Consider the following 17,821-nt stretch of genomic DNA (forward strand, 5'->3'; position numbering starts at 1 on the left):
ACCCTGCCTAGGCTTCCTATCCGAGTCACGGCACCATTATGTCGCTCCCCCTCTTCGCGGAGGAACGACACAGGACCCTGCGCTGTTCTTTTGTCTGCTCAGCCCTCCCCGGGTTTGCTGCTGGTTCTTCCCGGGTTGGCTACCATCCCTTCCACCTCCGTGGAAGGGCGGTTCCCCCTGCCACTTTCCCCACTTCCGCGGGGGAGCGGCACACCGCCGGCCGGCTCTCTCGGGGGCTGCACAGGTATTCCTTCAGATAGATGTTCCCCTTAGATGTTCCTGGTGCATGTTGTCTTTCTCCTCCTTTATAGTCCTCTTCCACCAATCCCAACTCTGCTACCCACATGCCGAGTACGCTGCTCTCCTCCAATCAGGAGCAGGTCTTGCTGTTTATTGGTTGAACTGGAGGCAGCTGTGTAGAAGCTGTTTCCTCCTCTCCCAGCGCCATATTGTGGGAGAGTAGATGCATAAAATAAGTCTTAATTCCAGTAACTTAGTCTAGTCCGAGTTGCTCCCCACAGTTTATATTTCTTTTTCCTTAAAAAAAAAAAAATAAAATAAAGTCGGGGCCGGCGGCGTGGATCACTTGGTTAATCCTCCGCCTGCAGCACCAGCGTCCCATATGGGCGCCTGGTTCTAGTCCTGGTTGCTCCTCTTCCAGTCCAGCTCTCTGCTGTGGCCCGGGAAGGCAGTGGAGGATGGCCCAAGTGCTTGGGCCCCTGCACCCGCATGGGAGACCAGGAGGAAGCACCTGGCTCCTGGCTTCGGATTGGCGCAGCACCGGCCGTGGCGGCCATTTGGGGAGTGAACCAACGGAAGGAAGACCTTTCTCTCTCTCTCTCTCTCTCTCTCTCTCTCTCACTGTCTATAACTCTACCTGTCAAATAAAAATAAAATAAAGTCAAATTTCCCTATATAATTTCACTATAAAAGAAATGTAACTGTCTTAGGAGTCACACTCAGTTCCATATGTAATATTTACTGTGCACTTATGCAATTCCTGTCTTCTGGGGGCTCATGGTCCAGCGTACTGGGAGTCAGCTGGGATGAGGGATGTAGGCTCACACGCTGAGCAACCACACATTTGCCAGTGATGCTTGAGCACCAAGTTAGTGGAAACCAGAAGGCACAGTTATTTCTTCCCAGGAAGTCCCTGGAAGGCTCCACGGAGGAGGTGACATTCGAACAGGGCTTTGAAGGGTAACAGGGCTCTCTGTACTTAATCGGGACTTTTAAAGAGTAGGCTACTTTCCAGAGGGAAGAAAGAATGCATACTACTGCTTGCTTTTCTCCAGTGTGGAGTCCTCCAGAAAGAATAATCGTTGCATTGTCTTACAGTAGATAATGGGCACTTGGTGTTTTCTGTATTTCAACAGCTAGGGTAAAATCCTCTGGGAGAATCACTGTAAATCCAAGCACTTCACCCTTTAAAAGGCTTGTCACTGGGCAGAAGAAATGGTCCTTTGAGTTCACATGTCATAAAAACCCAGCAGGAGCAACATGTGCACACGGAAGGCAGCCTGTGTTTGGGGGAGTAACATGTAGGAAACAGATGTTCTGCTGTATTCTGAGAGATTGTTGAGAGATTGTTCAATCATTTCTGAACCATGACCCCTAAGACTAAAAGGAGAGGCCCATCTGTAAGTCCTAGTAGCAGGCGCTTGTCTAGACCACAGGAATTCTATCCTCAGACTCCAACACTAGGGTGTTTGAAACTGAGAAGGTAGCTCCATGCTGACAGCACAGTTACCAACCAGATGCTTCAAAGCTGGAGGAGCCAACTGAACTGCTTTAGGAATGGTTTTCTAGTTTCTCGTGCTGCCTAACAGATGGCAGGTTAGCACTTGGGAAACATTTGCTGCCAGGATGAAGTCATGTCTTTTTGCAGTTACCATCTCATTATTTTTAATGAATGTTGATGTGATGCACCAATGCACCTTGGAAAGACCAGGTAACTCATAGTGGGGATGTGCTGGCCCTAATCCTTGGGAGGGTAAGCTTTAAGGAACCAAAAGGAAGTGGAAATGATATTTGCTGCCCATCTCTGTCAGTGGTAAGTGGCCTTTGACAAGATCTTTGATAACTCAAACTTGGTGTGGAGAGTGGGCATTGCTGGAACCGAGGGCTGTTTCGTGCAAGTATAATCCCTTCAAATAAGGGATCCACGAGACCCAGAGATAGGAGCAACCCGGGCCCTGCCCTAGTTTGTTCCTGCTTCTCTAACAAAATGCCTGAGACTGGGTAGTTCATGAAGAACTAAATTTATTGCTCATGGCTCTGGGGGCTAAAAGTCTAAGATCAAGGTTTGGTGTCTGGGAGGTCCTGGTCTCTGCCTGATCCAGAGGAGACAAACACTATGCCCGCTAGCATCCCATAGAAGGGATAGAAGGGGCCAACTGCGGGCTGCACTCACTCCCTCAATCCCTTTCATAAGAATTCAATCCCACCCCTGAGGCAGAAGCCTCATGACCTAGCCACCTTCCAAAGGCCCCACCTGTACATACTGTTACACTAAGGATTAAGTTGCAACATGAACTTGGGAGAGACACAGCCATTCAAATGTCAGCAGGCTCCTCCTACCTAGAACTGTGGAGGAACTGGCTGAACAGCCATGTAGCCTCACCTGTCTCTCTAATACGTATCTATCACATCCATAACACTCTGGGTGTGACTGGAGACAGAAATCTCCCTCCCTGCTGTGTGTCTCTCTGACATGCAATGCTTCTGCCCATTAGAATCATCTGGAGAGTTCCTTAAAATTGTCAGTGTTAGGCCAATGTCATGGTGCAGTGGGTAAAGCCACCACCTGCAATGCCAGCATCCCATATGGGTACCTATCCAGGTCCCAGCTGCTCCACTTCCAAACCAGCTCCCTGTTAAAGTGCTTGGGAAAGCAGTGGAGGATGGCCCAAGTGGTTAGGCTTCTGTACCCATGTGAGAGATCTGAATGGAGCTGCTGGCTTCTGGCTTCAGCTCAGCCCAGCCCCAGCCATTCCAGCCATTTGGGAAATGAACCAGTATTTGGAGTTTCTCTCTCTCTCTCTCTCTCTCTGTGTGTGTGTGTGTGTGTGTGTGTGTCTCCCTCTTTGTGTCACTCTTCCAAATAAATATAGAAATCTTTTTAAAAAGGGATTTAAAAATGCCAGTGTCCAATGGTTGTTTGTTGCCATGATTAAGATGTTGCTTGGGAAGCCATATCTAGACTGGAATGTCTGGCTTTGAGTGGGTCTGATTCCAGTTCCATCTTTCAATTGATGTGCACCCTGGCAGGCAGCCCATTATGGATGATTTATGTAGTTGGGTCACTGCCACCCATGTGGGAGACCTGAATTGAGTTCCAGGCTCCTAGCTTCAACCTGTTACATCCCCAGCTGTTGCAGATGTTTGATGAGTAAACCAACCAATGGGAAATCTCTGTTTCTGTCTCTTTGCCTTTCAAATAAATTCTTAAAATAAAAATAAGGGGCAGTGCTGTGGCATAGCAGGTAAAGCCGCCACCTGCGGTGCTAGCATCCCAAATGGGTGCCGGTTCGAGTGCCGGCTGCTCCATTTCCCATCTAGCTCTCTGCTATGGCCTGGGAAAGCAGCAGAGGATTGCCCAGGCCCTTGGGCCCCTGCACCCACGTGGGAGACCCAGAAGAGGCTCCTGACTCCTGGTTTCCGATCGGCACAGCTGCGGCCATTGTGGCCAGTTGGGGAGTGAACCAGCAGATGGAAGACCTCTCTCTCTGCCTCTTCTTTCTCTGTGTATCTCTGATTTTCAAGTAAAAGAAATAAATATTAAAAAAAAAGAAGGAAGCGGTCAAAAGTACCATTTTTGACTACTCCTCCATGTGTCTCAAGGTTTAAAATAAATAAATAAAACAATGTCACAGCAAATACAGTAAGCTATAAAATGAAAGAACCCATTATAACAAGGACTATATTTAAAACAAATTTAAAAATCAACCAATTTAAACAACACCAATGTTAGGACCACTACTCCAGAGATTCAAATGCATTCCTTTTGGGGTGGGAACTGGGAAATTCTCTGTTCTTTGAAAGCTCCTCAGATGAGCCTAATGTGCGACTAATATGGATATTTACCCTGGAATCTCACAGCTCAGTATAAAGTATGCATTTTTTTAATCCAGCTTTATATCAGAATAGAAATTTACATCAGTGGTTGATACCACCAGTGGAGAAATGGCATTACTACTAATTGCCTCTATGGCACTGGCTAGTCATTTACAGCTTGCCATTCTCAAAATGCCCCTGGGTTCAGTGAGATAAGGCAGCTAACAGGAGTAAGCAAGTAGTATCTGGCAGGACTTGGTCCCAGCATCCAGATTTTCTAGTCATTTGAGCTGAAATCCTTCCATGGTTTCTCCCTGACTCTCCAATTACCATGCCTGTTTTCAGTTATCAAACTGTTTGAGTCCATGAGACCCAGCTGGCCTCCGCCACCAGACGGCCCTGGAACGTTGAGGTAATGATCCGAGTAATTCAGGCAATGGCAGTTTATTTTTCCTGAATTACCTGGATAATTACCTCAAGCCTAATAAGTTGGAAAGAAGCCAGAGCCACATTCTGATGGTTTTATGGCCCCTCCACAATGTGTTCTTATTGAAAGGTCCTGATTGGGAGAAATGAGCTGTTGAAGATTGTGACTTCCTTATTTCCCACAGGAGGCCCCATTAGGCATCTGGGGAAGATAACGGTTTCTAATGGTCAGGCTCCTGCGACTGTTGAAAGCTCCTCCAGGCTGAGGGACACAGCTGTCCTGGATTCCTGACCTGTTCTGCGTGTCTCTGGGAGTCGTCACCCGGCTAATGAGGTGACAAAGGGGAAGGCTTCTGGGTGCTGGGCTTTTGTTTCTGCTTTTCTTTTTATGCTTTCTAGTGTTTCTTGCTTAAATTAAGGCAGCAAACATGTTTCAGTCCTTCCTATTTTCCTGTGCCAGGCCTGGCCTGATCTGTAAAAAGCAATGCTTGATCCATGGGCAAGGTCTGGCCTCTCTTATCAGGGTTCATGGCCAGAAACCGGGAACCTAAGCCAACTGAAGGAAGAGGAACTCCCTGGTTCTGCCACTGTCATTATTTGCCCTGTCAAAATGACGAGTGTTTTCAAGAAAGTGGTGTCTGCCCCCTCTCCTAAGGAGAAATCCTCCTGGACACTTGGCCATCTCTGGGTAGATTCACTTCATCAGGCACTGCTCCCTCTCATCTCTCTTCAATCTTTGCTCTCCACTAGCTCTTTCCTTTCTGCCTACAGTAGGATTAAGTCCTCACCAGCTCTGTGTAACTAGACAGCAGAGCGTAAATGAGATTAAGTGGGAGCTAGACACAGCCAAGAGCTGATGGAGTGACAATATTAGGAGATAAGAAGAGGAGAGAAGGCAGAAAATGGAGCCAGATTAGATACCCAGATCAATACAGTAATATGGAAGCCTGGGGAGTTGAGATTTTCAAAGAAACATGATGTACTAGAAAAACAGGGATTTGGGAGTGAATCCCAATTCTTTCATTTTCTGGTTACCTAATAATCTTTAAAACTGCACTATTATTAGAACCCATCTCCTGAAGCATTATGAGATTAAAATTGTTTATTGCAAGTAAAATTACTTGAATAAATGTCTTACTAATTATTAAATTTTATACTAATTATGATTCCTACTATGAGGGTATTTTTAAAACTTCATGGGAAAAGACAAACTTATTTTGGTGCAAAAAAATAAAATCTATGCATAGTTTTTTTCATAGTACACATTTTTCATGGACTTTTTGAAGGCCCATCATATATATATCTTACACAGAGGGATGAATAGTGTTCCCCCAACTTCACATCCACTCTGAATCTTGAACTGTGGCCTTATTTGGAAATAGTATCTTTGCAAATGTAATTTAGGTGGTCAAGATGAAATTACACCACGTTAGAATGGGCCCTAAATGCAATGGCAGCATCCTTATCAGAAACAGCAAAGGACACAGAGGGAGGCAACGTGAAGATGGAAGCAGAGATTGGAGTTGTGCTAATGCAAGTCAAAGAATACCAGGAGTCACCGAAAGCTAGAAGAATCTAGAAAGGATTTTCGTCTTGAGGTTTCTAAGAGCTAGCACACATTGATTTCATACTTCTGGCCTCCATATCTATGAGGGAATAAATTTCTGATGTCTTAAGCCACCCATCTGGTGGCAATTTGTTACAACAAACCTAGAAAGCTAAAACAGATATGTATCTAAATTCAAAACGTCACAGATTGTACTTGCTATATGCAATGCACTTCAGTATTTTCTGTTCATGCTAGCTGTGACCTATTCAATTGATTTTGTGACCCTCTGATGAGTTGTAACCCAAAGTTGGAGAAGACACTGTTCTACTTGTTCTTCATCTCTCACTAAGGTTGGATGATGACTAAGAAAAAAACTTGGAGTTGATAATTAAGAGTAAATGCTGACCCTCAAAGAAATCACTAGTGTAGAATGGCAGGTGCTGTCTAGCTAGGATTAAAATTTGATTATTATAACAAAGATCCAAAATAGCAGTGGCTTAAACAAGATAGAATTTGATCCTTCTTGTTAAAGAATAATTTTTAATAAACGATAAACTTCATTCTCATAAAATATAAAATGAATTACATGTCAAAGATTTTAACTTATTAACTAATGAAGGAAACAGTAAGAGTTATCACCAGTTCAAAGGAGAATTAAAAATATTGCACCTATATAGGTCAATCTAGAATTGAAATAAATTTACAAATACTCATAGATGTGAAACAGTCTTTTTCCATGGAGCAGAGGAGATGGAAGACAAGGAATTCGTCTGCTTTCCACTGGATAGAATCTGTTTGCATTGCTATTAGTTATCTACAACTCGCAGAGTTGTAAAATAGTTAAGATAGTGAATTGTGGAGATAAGCTCACTGGGTAAACTCAGGACAGTTAAGAATCTTTATGTTGTACCCTTTAAAATCTTCCACTATTTTTACTGACACTTTCCTATTGTCATATAATAATTGAGAGTAATATTCTAGAACTTCTATGGCAGCAACCTACCCTTTTTGTCTTATTACTCATTCATTCCTAGAGTAATTTATCTCCATGGACCAAGATGGCTCAACAAGGCCACACCACATTCCTATATATAGGAAGAGTGAAAGGAGCAAAGGAATGCCCCTGCACTTTAAGGATACAGCCTAGAAGATACATGATCACTTGTGATCATATTCCATTAATCAGAACTTATCATCTGTCCATACCCTGTTGCAAGAGAGACTAGCAAATACACTCTTAGCCCATGTGACCATATATCCAGGTAAAAATTGAAGGTTTGCCCCCTAAAGAACACATGGAGCACAGAGATTAAAGGACAGTTAGCAGTCTTAACCAAAGGACTTAAGGCTTAACCAAAGAATCATGGGTTTAAGGATTAAGAAATAATAAAGAAATGGAAGTAGAACATCTGTTTACTTTTTTGAGAAGTTTAGCAATGAAGAGTAGGAGAGATTGACTAGGAGCAAAGAGGAAAAGTCTGACTGAAGGAAGGAAGGACTGACCTTTACTAGCAATCTTTAACTCCACAGCTGGCAGTACAAATCCCATCTCTTCCGTGCAGCCTTGTTTGATCACCACTCCTAGAAATCTCTTTATCCTCTAAACTCGCATATCCCTTGATGTGGGCCCTTCTTCCACATCATCAACTATGCATGATCTTTCCTGTAGACTCCAAGTCTGTCATGCATCTTGTTGATCTTCACAGCATCCAATATGCAAATTATTGTGTACAAGACACCTAACTAACTGCTCATCTTTTTGTAAAGTGGGTACAGTGGGGATTTGTTTATGGCAATAGAAGTATAGCTTTTAAAATCTGCCTTCATTTCCACTTGGGAATAGGGATTGTGTTAGACTTCTTAAAACAATAAGTCTCGGCCGGCGCCGCAGGTCAATAGGCTAATCTTCCGCCTGTGGCGCTGGCACCCCGGGTTCTAGTCCAGGTTGGGGCGCTGGATTCTGTCCCGATTGCCCCTCTTCCAGTCCAGCTCTCTGCTGTGGCCCAGGAAGGCAGTGGAGGATGGCCCAAGTCCTTGGGCCCTGCACCTACATGGGAGACCAGGAAAAGCACCTGGCTCCTGGCTTCAGATCAGCGTGGTGTGCCGGCCACAGCGCACCAGCCATAGTGGCCATTGGGGGGTGAACCAACGGAAAAGGAAGACCTTTCTCTCTGTCTCTCTCACTGTCCACTCTGCCTGTCAAAAAAAAAAAATAAGTCTCAGAGACCTCGATTAAAACTACCAATTAAGTTTATACTTTCTCTTTTCCAAAGGCAATCATAGGGTAGACATTTCAAGATATAAATAAATGATGAAATTTTAATAATTTTGTTAAGACTTAAGGTATGAAATCAAAAAACTTCCCATTCCTTCCAGTCAGGGGTGGTGGTTGCAAAAATAAGGAATGCAGAGAGGAATGACTTGTTCAGCCTTCCCATTCTTTAATAAGTCATTGACCTTTGTCAAAGAAAACCCATATACACACGCACACAAACAGGGACCCCATTTACCCTATTTTCAGATTTAAATTATAGTATCCGGTCATTCATCTTTGTCACAATCCACCAAATAGTTTTTGCAAGAACATGTTTCACAAACAAGCTCTCCTTTCAGCATCAGCCAGGAAGGTTAAGGTTTAGATCCTGTGATAGAAACCCTTTTTGTAATTCTCCCCCAAACATCTGTTCAGTCGCTCATCATTAACATCTGTCACCCATTTCTAGACTCAGCCCAGACAAAGCTATGTTTTTCTAACAAACTCCATTTCAAATTGTTACCAAGTGATTCCCCCTCAGACTAATCTTATACGAGGATTGAGAAGATGTCTTATTGGATCAAATTCGTCTTCCACAAATGCATCATCTACCCTGCAGCCTTGGCAAAAACCCAATGGCTCAGAGGAAGGGAAATTCCTTATAACCTGCTAACACTTTCCTGCCTTGAATTGTTACACTGAAAACTTTTAATTCTCTTTAACCCTTCAGGGTTAGCCAAACATTCTCTACATCCTCTACACACATTTATCTTTAACTTCAGCTCATTCATTTACCCTATTCCAGCCTTAGCAGAGTTGCTTTGCAAATGCACTGAAATAAGAACATATAAAATATTTTCCGTTACTTGGCCCAATTATTTGCACAAAATAGACAAGAAATATTGGCTCATTTGGAAGGCCAGCACAGTGGTTAAAAACATGCAGAGAGACAGGAATTGAGATCTTGGAAATTTCATTTCTAAGTCGGTTAACTTTGGACATTTTAGTCACTGACCCTGGGCCCTCACATACTTAAAGGAAAAAATGTGTACCACACAGGATTATAAAAATTAAATGGCTATTCCAAGTAAAGTACTTGGTGCAGTGTCTGGCCATCATTATTATCATCATCCTTGTCAAAGGAAAATAACAGAATGGCTTTGTCTCTCTCTTTTGCTTTCAACATGTCCTCCTCCTCACTTTTAACCAGCATTTACTGAGAGCCTCTTATGGACTCAAAAATATGCCAAATATCAGCATGAATGAGACAAGGTTCTTATTCTCAGGGAGCCCTCCTCCATAGAACAGATCTATAGATCCAGGATACTCCAAATCAGGCTGTATGTTAAGTGCTATAGAGTTGTAACATTCCCCTCAGCTGACTGGAACGTGTTTTAACACCAAATCTATGCTTTTCTTAGTAGAAGCCTGTAATTGAGGGCTCATCTTACACAGTAATCTAGAAATTTAAACCTTGGGGCAGACCTTTCATTTCAATAAGAACCTAATGATTGCAATTTAGATCAATGTTTGTAATGTCAATAGTGCAGTAAGGAGGAGGAGAAGGGTTTTCACCTCTACTTCCATGAATGATTAAAAAGATAATAATGAAAAAGTGCACCAAGCTGAACCAAATGGGTCTACTGAATTATTCTAACTTACTTATTTCCTTCATGAAATAGGGTAGAAAAACTCTATGACTTTATAGCATAGCAGGTTAAGCTGCTGCCTGCAGAGCTCAGCTGCTTCACTTCTGATCTAGCTCCCTACTAATATGTCTGGAAAAGCAGTGGAGGACAGACCAAGTGCTTGGGCCCCTGCATTCATGTGGGAGAGCCAGATGGAGCTCCTTTCTCTGGGCTTTGACCTGGTCCAGCCACATTTATTCTGGCCATTTGGGGACTGAACCAGTGAATGGAAGACCGATCTCTCTCTCTCTTTCTCTCTCTCTCTCTCTCTCTCTCTCTCCGGTTGTGTGTGTGTGTGTGTGTGTGTCTCCCTCTCTGTAACTCTGCCTTTAAAATAAATAAGAAATCCAAAAGAAAAGAAAAACAGAACTCTATGAGCAAGGAGCATGATTCATTAGAGTGCATATTTGATATCTAGCAGTGCTGAATATTAATATCAACATGCATTCTTTTCCTGGAGACGAGAATGCTAGGGACTCCAGTGTCCATCAAATGCAATAGTAGGGAAAGAGTCCACTAAGAATTGCATCCTGGACATAGCTAATGGGACATTTTACCCATTCTCTAGGGAACAAACTAACAAAGCTGATCACCTTCCAGAGCTACATGCCCCTACTGTTGTTCCTTCATGGGTCCCTATCCTGGGGGACATGTATCTTGTGTGGTAGATAATGTGTCACATTAAAGATGTGGCTTTTGTGCTGAGACCATAAAAAAGAATGTGAACTCATCAGTAGAGGAAATATGTGGGAGGAGTGAGCTTTCCACACAGAGGGAGCTGCATGTTGGGTGGGGGTGTAGATGTAAGCCCATGAGGAGAAGGCGGATGGGGACAAAGCATGACAGATTGGGAGGAATGGGCCACAAGCACATGTTTTGAGTTTACTGGAACAACTTACTAGGAACAGGTGAGATTCAAGGTCAGTTCTATAGACTGCATGAGTGCTCACTGAAGGTCTCATGGGCTATATAATGCCACATGTCTTCATGAAGTTTTACAAGTTACAAATTGCATTGCTTTATCATGCTATCACAGAATGATACACATTACTCCCCTCTATCAGCCTATGGGAAAGTGAAGCTCACCAGCCATGAGTCTTTGGGTATGTCATTTAACTCTTGAACCTTCTTGTCCTGAGCTTTTAATGGAAAAAACAATGTCCACCTCTCTGAGTGGCAAGGAGCGTGCCCGTGTCTTATCTGGTAGTTAGCAGCACTCACCTATGTTCATTATTTGTGGTTCAGACTTACTTGACTAGGCAGTGATTAGAATTCAACCTGGGTATTCTGACCACTAGATCATATAGGTTCCAGGGCATCATTCTATTTCCAGGCAAGACTGGCAGATCAAGTCCATTCCATAAGTGCCACTGATCTGCCACTATGTTTACAGTGTGAATATGGGAAGAGTTTGTCCCTCACCCTTCAACTCCCACTCACTCCAACAAATCCAGGCCTTGCTAGCACTGATTCCTGCACTGATCCCCTTCCCTAACCACCACACCCCCCCACTCACAGGGAGCTAACAGAGGAGAATCAAGCTCATTCTGACAAAAGAAAAACCATTCCAGGGAGATTTAGTTCATAAAGTAAATTGGAAAGGAAAACTAATGACAAGTAAGCACTTTAAAAAGGCCAGAATTTTCAAGATGTTTTTGCTTGTCTTAAAAAAAAAAAAAAGGCTAATCAGATAACCAAGGAATGCAGGATCTGTGAGGAGGGAAAGTAGGAAATTGAGTTACAAAAGGGAAGGAGGTGACTAAACACCACTTTGAAAATAGAGATGTTTCTACATCAATGGGCCCTAAGGACATGTTGCCTGAGAGAACTTCTAGCCAAACGTGTTCCTTTCACTGAGAACCAACTTGAGACTGAAAGCTTGTTCTTTAAGTTGCTGAGTTTTTTTTTTTAACTTGATTTATTGTTTCCTCCGCACAGCCTTCCTCTTCTGCAATTGTATACACTTTGTGCTGAGTTTTAAGATCTGCAAGACAAGCCCTGCCTCCCACGCAGGATATTTGAGGAGGGATGCAGGTGAAGGAGATGCTTTGCATGTGCCCAGGATATTCCCAGCCTCTGTGCCCACCTTGCCATAGAGCTTGGAAAAGTAAGCTGCCAGGTGCAATGCAGGTAAGCAATGTATGTATTTAATGACTTGGACTGCATATGGGTTTTCCTAAGTGTATATCAGATCCATTCTACACATAGGATTAAGAAATTTTATATTTGAGAGGCAGGGAGAGGGCAAACTCCTAGCCGCTGTTCACAGTAGGACAAGGGAGCAGAGGGAAGGAGGCCAGGAATAGGATGTAAGGCAGGTCTCATACATGGGTTTCAGGAACGCAAGTGCTTGAGCCATCACCTGTTGCATCCCAGAGTCCACACTAACAGGGAGCTGGAATAGGTAACAGACCCAGCAAGCATCTTAACCAGCATCTTAACTGCTAGGTCAGACATCTAACCAGAGATCTTTATTGCTGTAGACAGATCATGCTGCTTCCCTGCTCACAGTCTTCCTGTGACTTCTCATTGCACTGCAAGATGAAATCCACTCTTTCCCAGGGGCTACAGGGCCTTGTCTGGTCTTCTCTAGGCCAACTTGCCTCACTAATTATTTTTTAGAAAGATTTATTTATTTATTATTTGAAAGGCAGAATTACAGAGAAGCAGAGGGAGGGAGGGAAGGAGTAAGCGAAAGCGAGCTCTTCCACCAGCTGGTTCACTCCCCAAACGGCCACAACAGCTGGAGCTGGGCTAATCTGAAGCCAGGAGCCAGCAGCTTATTCTGGGTTTCCCACATGAGTGCAGGGTCCCAAAGACTTGGGACTTGGGCCATCTTTTGATGTTTTCCCAGGCGCATTAGCAGAGAGCTGGATCAGAAGTGAAGCAGCTGGCCTGGAACCACTGCCCATATGGGATGCCAGCACTGCAGGCGGCAGCCTTACACACCATGCCACAGCACCAGCCCCTCACCTCACTAATTTTATGCCACTCTTCCCACCCTATGCACTTGACCACTACATTTGCCTTCTGCAGCTGTCCTTGCCTTACTTTTCATCTCTGAGTCTGTGCACAGCCTTCTTCCTCTGCCTGCAGTTCCTCCCCCAGAGGCTTGTCCACTAATGTCCACTTTTTCCAATCTCAGGATTACTGTCTTTTATTGCAGAAGCCTTCCCTGTCTCACAGTCCCAGTTAGGTCCTTATGGGGGTTATTTGTTTAATGTCTGATGTACCACCCCCCCCCCCAGTAGAGTACTATGACCCTTACACACCTATTTTAAGTGGGTGGTAAATCAATAACTAACCTGGCTCAGCTCACCGCAAGATGAATGGAGAATGAACAAAGAGCTGGCCTTGAAGTAGATGCCTAGATTACCTGCTCTGCAGCTGGGGTTGGAAGAGGTTAGGTGGCCTCCAACCAAAATTGTCCCCAATAGACCTGCAAATTTTTAAAAGTGTCTGAGTCCAAATTGGACCAGAGTCCAATTGGTAGGTTGGTGAGCTGTCTTCTCCTGGGCAAGAGACTGCTCTAAAGGGGAATCACTGGTCTGAAAAGTTACGAAGCATTGTGAGGAAAACCAAGGCCCACTTCACAGCAGGAAGCCTCTGGTGAGAAGTCTTGTTGGGGAGCTGGTTACTCTAGTTCGGTGTCAAACTCTCACGTTGATGCCAAAATGTCAGATTCAAGTTGGCATTTAAGATATGCAGCTGAACCTCCAGAGAAACCCAGACTTTGTAGATCCCTGCTCATATGGGAAAGTGCTTTTCCAGGGTTATCCCAAGAAGCCCAGCTGTTCCCACAATGCAAAGCAACTTCCGGTCATTCCAGTTTTCCACCTATACAAATTACTACAATGGTATAGCATGAAAAGCCAAGGTCGTTTATGAAAAACAGGACACTTCCAGGGAAAAAAAGATTTAAAAAGAAACTCATGTCTCCATCTGCTGAGTCAGGACTGGAGATCCTTCAAGGAAGAAGTTAGTAGCACAACTTTATTTGGGGCCTAGAACAGTGCTGAGCACAGGGTAGACCATCAGTTAATGTCTGCTGGATGAATATATGACTAGCACGTGGATAAGGGTGTGTCTAAGCCATATGTGGGGTTTTGTTTCTCTGAAATAAAGTTGACTCTTGCAACATCCATTCAAAAAGATGCTGGGGACCAGTGTTGTGGCACAGCAGGTTAAGCCACCACTTGTGATGCTAGCATCCCATTTTGGAATGCTGGTTCAAGTCCCAGCTGCTCTGCTTCCAATCCAACTGTCTACTGATGAGCCTGGAAAGGCAGCAGATGATGGTCCAAATACCTGAGCCCCTGCCACCTATGTGGGGGATCAGGTTTGAATTCCTAGTCCTGGCTTCAGCCCTGCTATTGCAGCTATTTGGAAAGTGAACCAATGTATGGAAGATCTCTCTCACTCCTCTCTCTCTCTCTCTCTCTCTCTCTCTCTCTCTCTCTCTCTTCCTTTCCCTCATTCTCTATCACTCTGCCTTTCAAATAAATAAAAAATATTTTTTATGAAAAAAAGATGCTGTACTTACAAACTTACCCATCATTGCTTAGACTCTGTAGGGAAATTCTCTACAAGCTCTAAAACCTCATCTCCTTACTTCCAAAAATGTTATTGACTTGTATCCTTGCACATCAAAATGCAGCCCACCTGAGCAGCCACAGTATCAACCGTCTCCTCCTGGACCTTGTTAGAAATGAAAGATTTGTAGCCTCACTCTAAAGCCATAGTGTCAGATTTTGTGGTTTACTGAGATGCCCAGGAAATACATATGAATGTTATGGCTTGTATCTTACATTATATTATCTCCATCCCATATGGAGAGCTGGGTTTGAGTCCTGGCTTCACTCCTGATTCTAATTACCTATTAATACAAACCCTGGAGGCAGCATGTGATGGTTCAAGTAGTTGGGCCCCTGGGTTGAGTTCCCAGCTCCTGGCTTCAGCCTGGCCTAACCTCAGCTGCTGCAGGCATTTGGACAGTGAACCAACAGATAGAAAATCTCTGTGTCTCTCTCATTGCCTTTTAAGTTAATTAAGTTTTTAAAGAAAAAACATTGTTAAATGATTTTGTTCATTTGATCTTCAATTTTATAAATTGTTTGCATAGGTGTTCTTATCTTCATTCCTACAGGTGAAGAAAAGAGATTGGATTTAAGTGACTTTCCCGGACATATACCATTTAGTGTCAGCTCTTAAAGCCCAAGTCCCTGATAAAGAAGCTACAGCTAAATCCAGCCTAGCCACAACCAGACTGGCCCTGCGTTTATGTGCCAGGCCTTCCTCCACATGGCCTGATGTGGACCTCCCATGCCACCTACACTAGGTTCCACAGTAAGCACTTCACAGACCATACTCTGCAGGAGCCGCTACTTCAGGAAGAAGGAGACAGGTGGAGTCCCTGAAAACAGTTCCTTCTCTGCAGGACCAGCATTGTGGCATAGTGAGTGATGCCAGCATCCCATAAAGGCACCAGTTTAAGACCAGGATGCTCTACTTCAGATCCAGCTCCCTAATAATGTGCTTGGGAAAGCAGTGGGAGATAGCCCAAGTGTTTGGGCCCCTACACCCATGAGGGAGACCTGGATGAAGCTCCTGGCTCCTCTTGGCTTTGTCCTGGCCCAGCCCTGGCTGTTGTAGCCATTTATGGAGTGAACTAGCAGATGGAAGATTTCTCTCTCTCTCTCTCTCTCTCTCTCTCTCTTTCTCTCTCTCTTCTTCTCTCTGTGTAACTCTTTCAAATAAATAAATAAATCTTTAAAAAGCACTGCCTGCAGCCCTGGCATCCCATATGGGTATGGGTTTGAGTCTCAGCTGCTCCACTTCTGATCCCCCTTCCTGCTAATGCACTTGAGAAGCAGCAGAAGATGACCCAAATACTTGGGCCCCTTCCATCCACATGGGAAACCCAGAGAAGTTCCTGGCTCCTGGCTTTGGTCTGGCCTAGCCTTGACTATTGTAGCCATTTGGGGAGTGAACTAGTGGTTGGAAGAGCTTTCTGTTTCTCTGCCCCTCCCTCTCTGTAAATAAATATTTAAAAAGAAAAGAAGAGAAAAGAAAAGAGTGGGAGGTCCAGGACTTTCCATAGTCCCTGTTGGCAATGCCTTGAATCCAACCCAGAAGGCCTATGTCTGTGACCACCTGGAGTAATAGAGATGAGGAGGGCTACTATCCATCAATTTGAAGTCACCTTGGTTCTCATTTAGTACAATCCCTGGAGAAACAGACCCAGAGAAGTGATTTGATCGAAGCAACAAAGCAAGTTCGAGTCAGAGCTAGGCAGATTGGCTTGGGTGACAACCCAGATGTTGGAATACAGGGTGATGTGACTGGGAGCACTGTGAGGGCACTGAAAGAGGAAGAAACTCCCCATCCTCACCAGGTAGGGAAGGAGCAGGGTTGTCCAGGTGCTCCCTGCAGAGTAGACCTGTTGCATCCTCCTGTAATGACATTGTATCATCTGTGTATACTTCTGATCAAAAGTTTATCCTAGAGGTGGGTGTTTAATGAAATAGTTAAGACACCAGTTAGGATGCCCACATCCCATACTGGAATGCTTGGTTTGAATCCCGGCTACTTTATGCTTCTGACTCAGCTCCCTGCTAATGCATCTGGGAGGCAGCAGATGAGGACCCAAGTACCTGGGTCCCTGACACCCATGTGGGGATTCTTGGCTCCTGGCTTCACCCTGGTCCAGCCCTTGCTGTTGCAGATATTTGAGGAATGAAACAAGAGATGAGAGATCTCTCTCCTTCTCTCTCCTCTCTTCTTCCCTTTCAAATAAAATGAAAATAAAAATTTGAAAACAGAAGTTTATCCTAGTGCTGCACACTCTTTGCTCCCCTGTCCTGTGTGCTCTATATCCTCAGATACCTTTACCCTCCTCACCCCACTAATAAAATAGAATAAGAGGGGCCAGCGCTGTGATGTAGCAGGTAAAGCTGCCGCCTGCAGTGCCAGCATCCCATATGGGCGCCGGTTTGAGACCCAGATGCTTCACTTCTGATCCAGCTCTCTGCTATGGCCTGGGAAAGTAGGGGAAGATGGCCCAAGTCCTTGGACCTCTGCACCCATGTGAGAGACCTGGAAGAAGCTCCTGGCTCCTGGCTTCGGATTGGCACAGCTCCAGCCATTGCAGCCAGTTGGGGAGCGGACCAGTGGATGGAGGACCTCTCTCTCTCTCTCTTTCTCTCTCTCTGCCTCTCCTCTCTGTGACTCTGACTTTCAAATAAATACATAAATCTTTTTTAAAAAAAGTAAAATAGAGAAAGAACCATTTGAAACATGAGTTTAAAGAAAGAAAATTAACCCTTTGAGTGAGAGGGAGGAGGAGGAAAGGTAGGAGTGTGTGTGTGGGGGGGGGGGTGTCACTATGTTTTTAAATCTGTATACATGCAATACATGAAACCTGTATAACTTAAAATTTTAAAAAATACAAAATACATACTTTTAAAAAATCCAGTAAAAACACAATTGTATTGCACATCCACAATGTGCCAGGCACTGTGCTTCTTATAAACATTCTTTTATGATTGGGAGGCAGGCTTCTTCAAGAGAACAGAATTGCATAAAACTGTCAAAATGAAAAAAATAAAAATATCCCCCAAAATTCAACTAAATCAAATTAGTCTCCAAGAGGATTTCTAGGCCGACGCCGCAGCTCACTTGGCTAATCTTCCGCCTGTGGCGCCAGTACCCCAGGTTCTAGTCCCGGTTGGGGCGCCGGATTCTGTCCTGGTTGCTCCTCTTCCAGTCCAGTTCTGTGGCCCGGGAAGGCAGTGGAGGATGGCCCAAGTGCTTGGGCCCTGCACCGGCATGGGAGACAGGAGGAAGCAC

General features: G+C 44.3%; 1 long non-coding RNA gene across 3 annotated transcripts in view; it reads left to right on the forward strand.

The window, feature by feature from the left end:
- The window catches only part of LOC127483673 (uncharacterized), a 43,332-nt gene that overhangs the window by 20,327 nt on the left and 5,184 nt on the right, over positions 1-17,821 (forward strand). The window contains exons 1-3 of one of the 3 annotated variants that reach the window (XR_016233415.1): positions 1,796-4,816; positions 11,912-12,103; positions 15,120-17,168. This is a non-coding gene — a long non-coding RNA (uncharacterized LOC127483673). Of the gene's footprint in view, positions 1-1,795; positions 4,817-11,911; positions 12,104-15,119; positions 17,169-17,821 lie in introns of those variants that run through there. The other 2 variants (XR_016233420.1, XR_007910105.3) reach the window with 2 other exon arrangements.

Source organism: Oryctolagus cuniculus, chromosome 1 (genome assembly GCF_051225735.1).
Source record: "Oryctolagus cuniculus isolate XC-2025 breed Fujian yellow rabbit chromosome 1, ASM5122573v1, whole genome shotgun sequence".
In the NCBI taxonomy this organism is placed as follows: Eukaryota; Metazoa; Chordata; class Mammalia; order Lagomorpha; family Leporidae; genus Oryctolagus; species Oryctolagus cuniculus.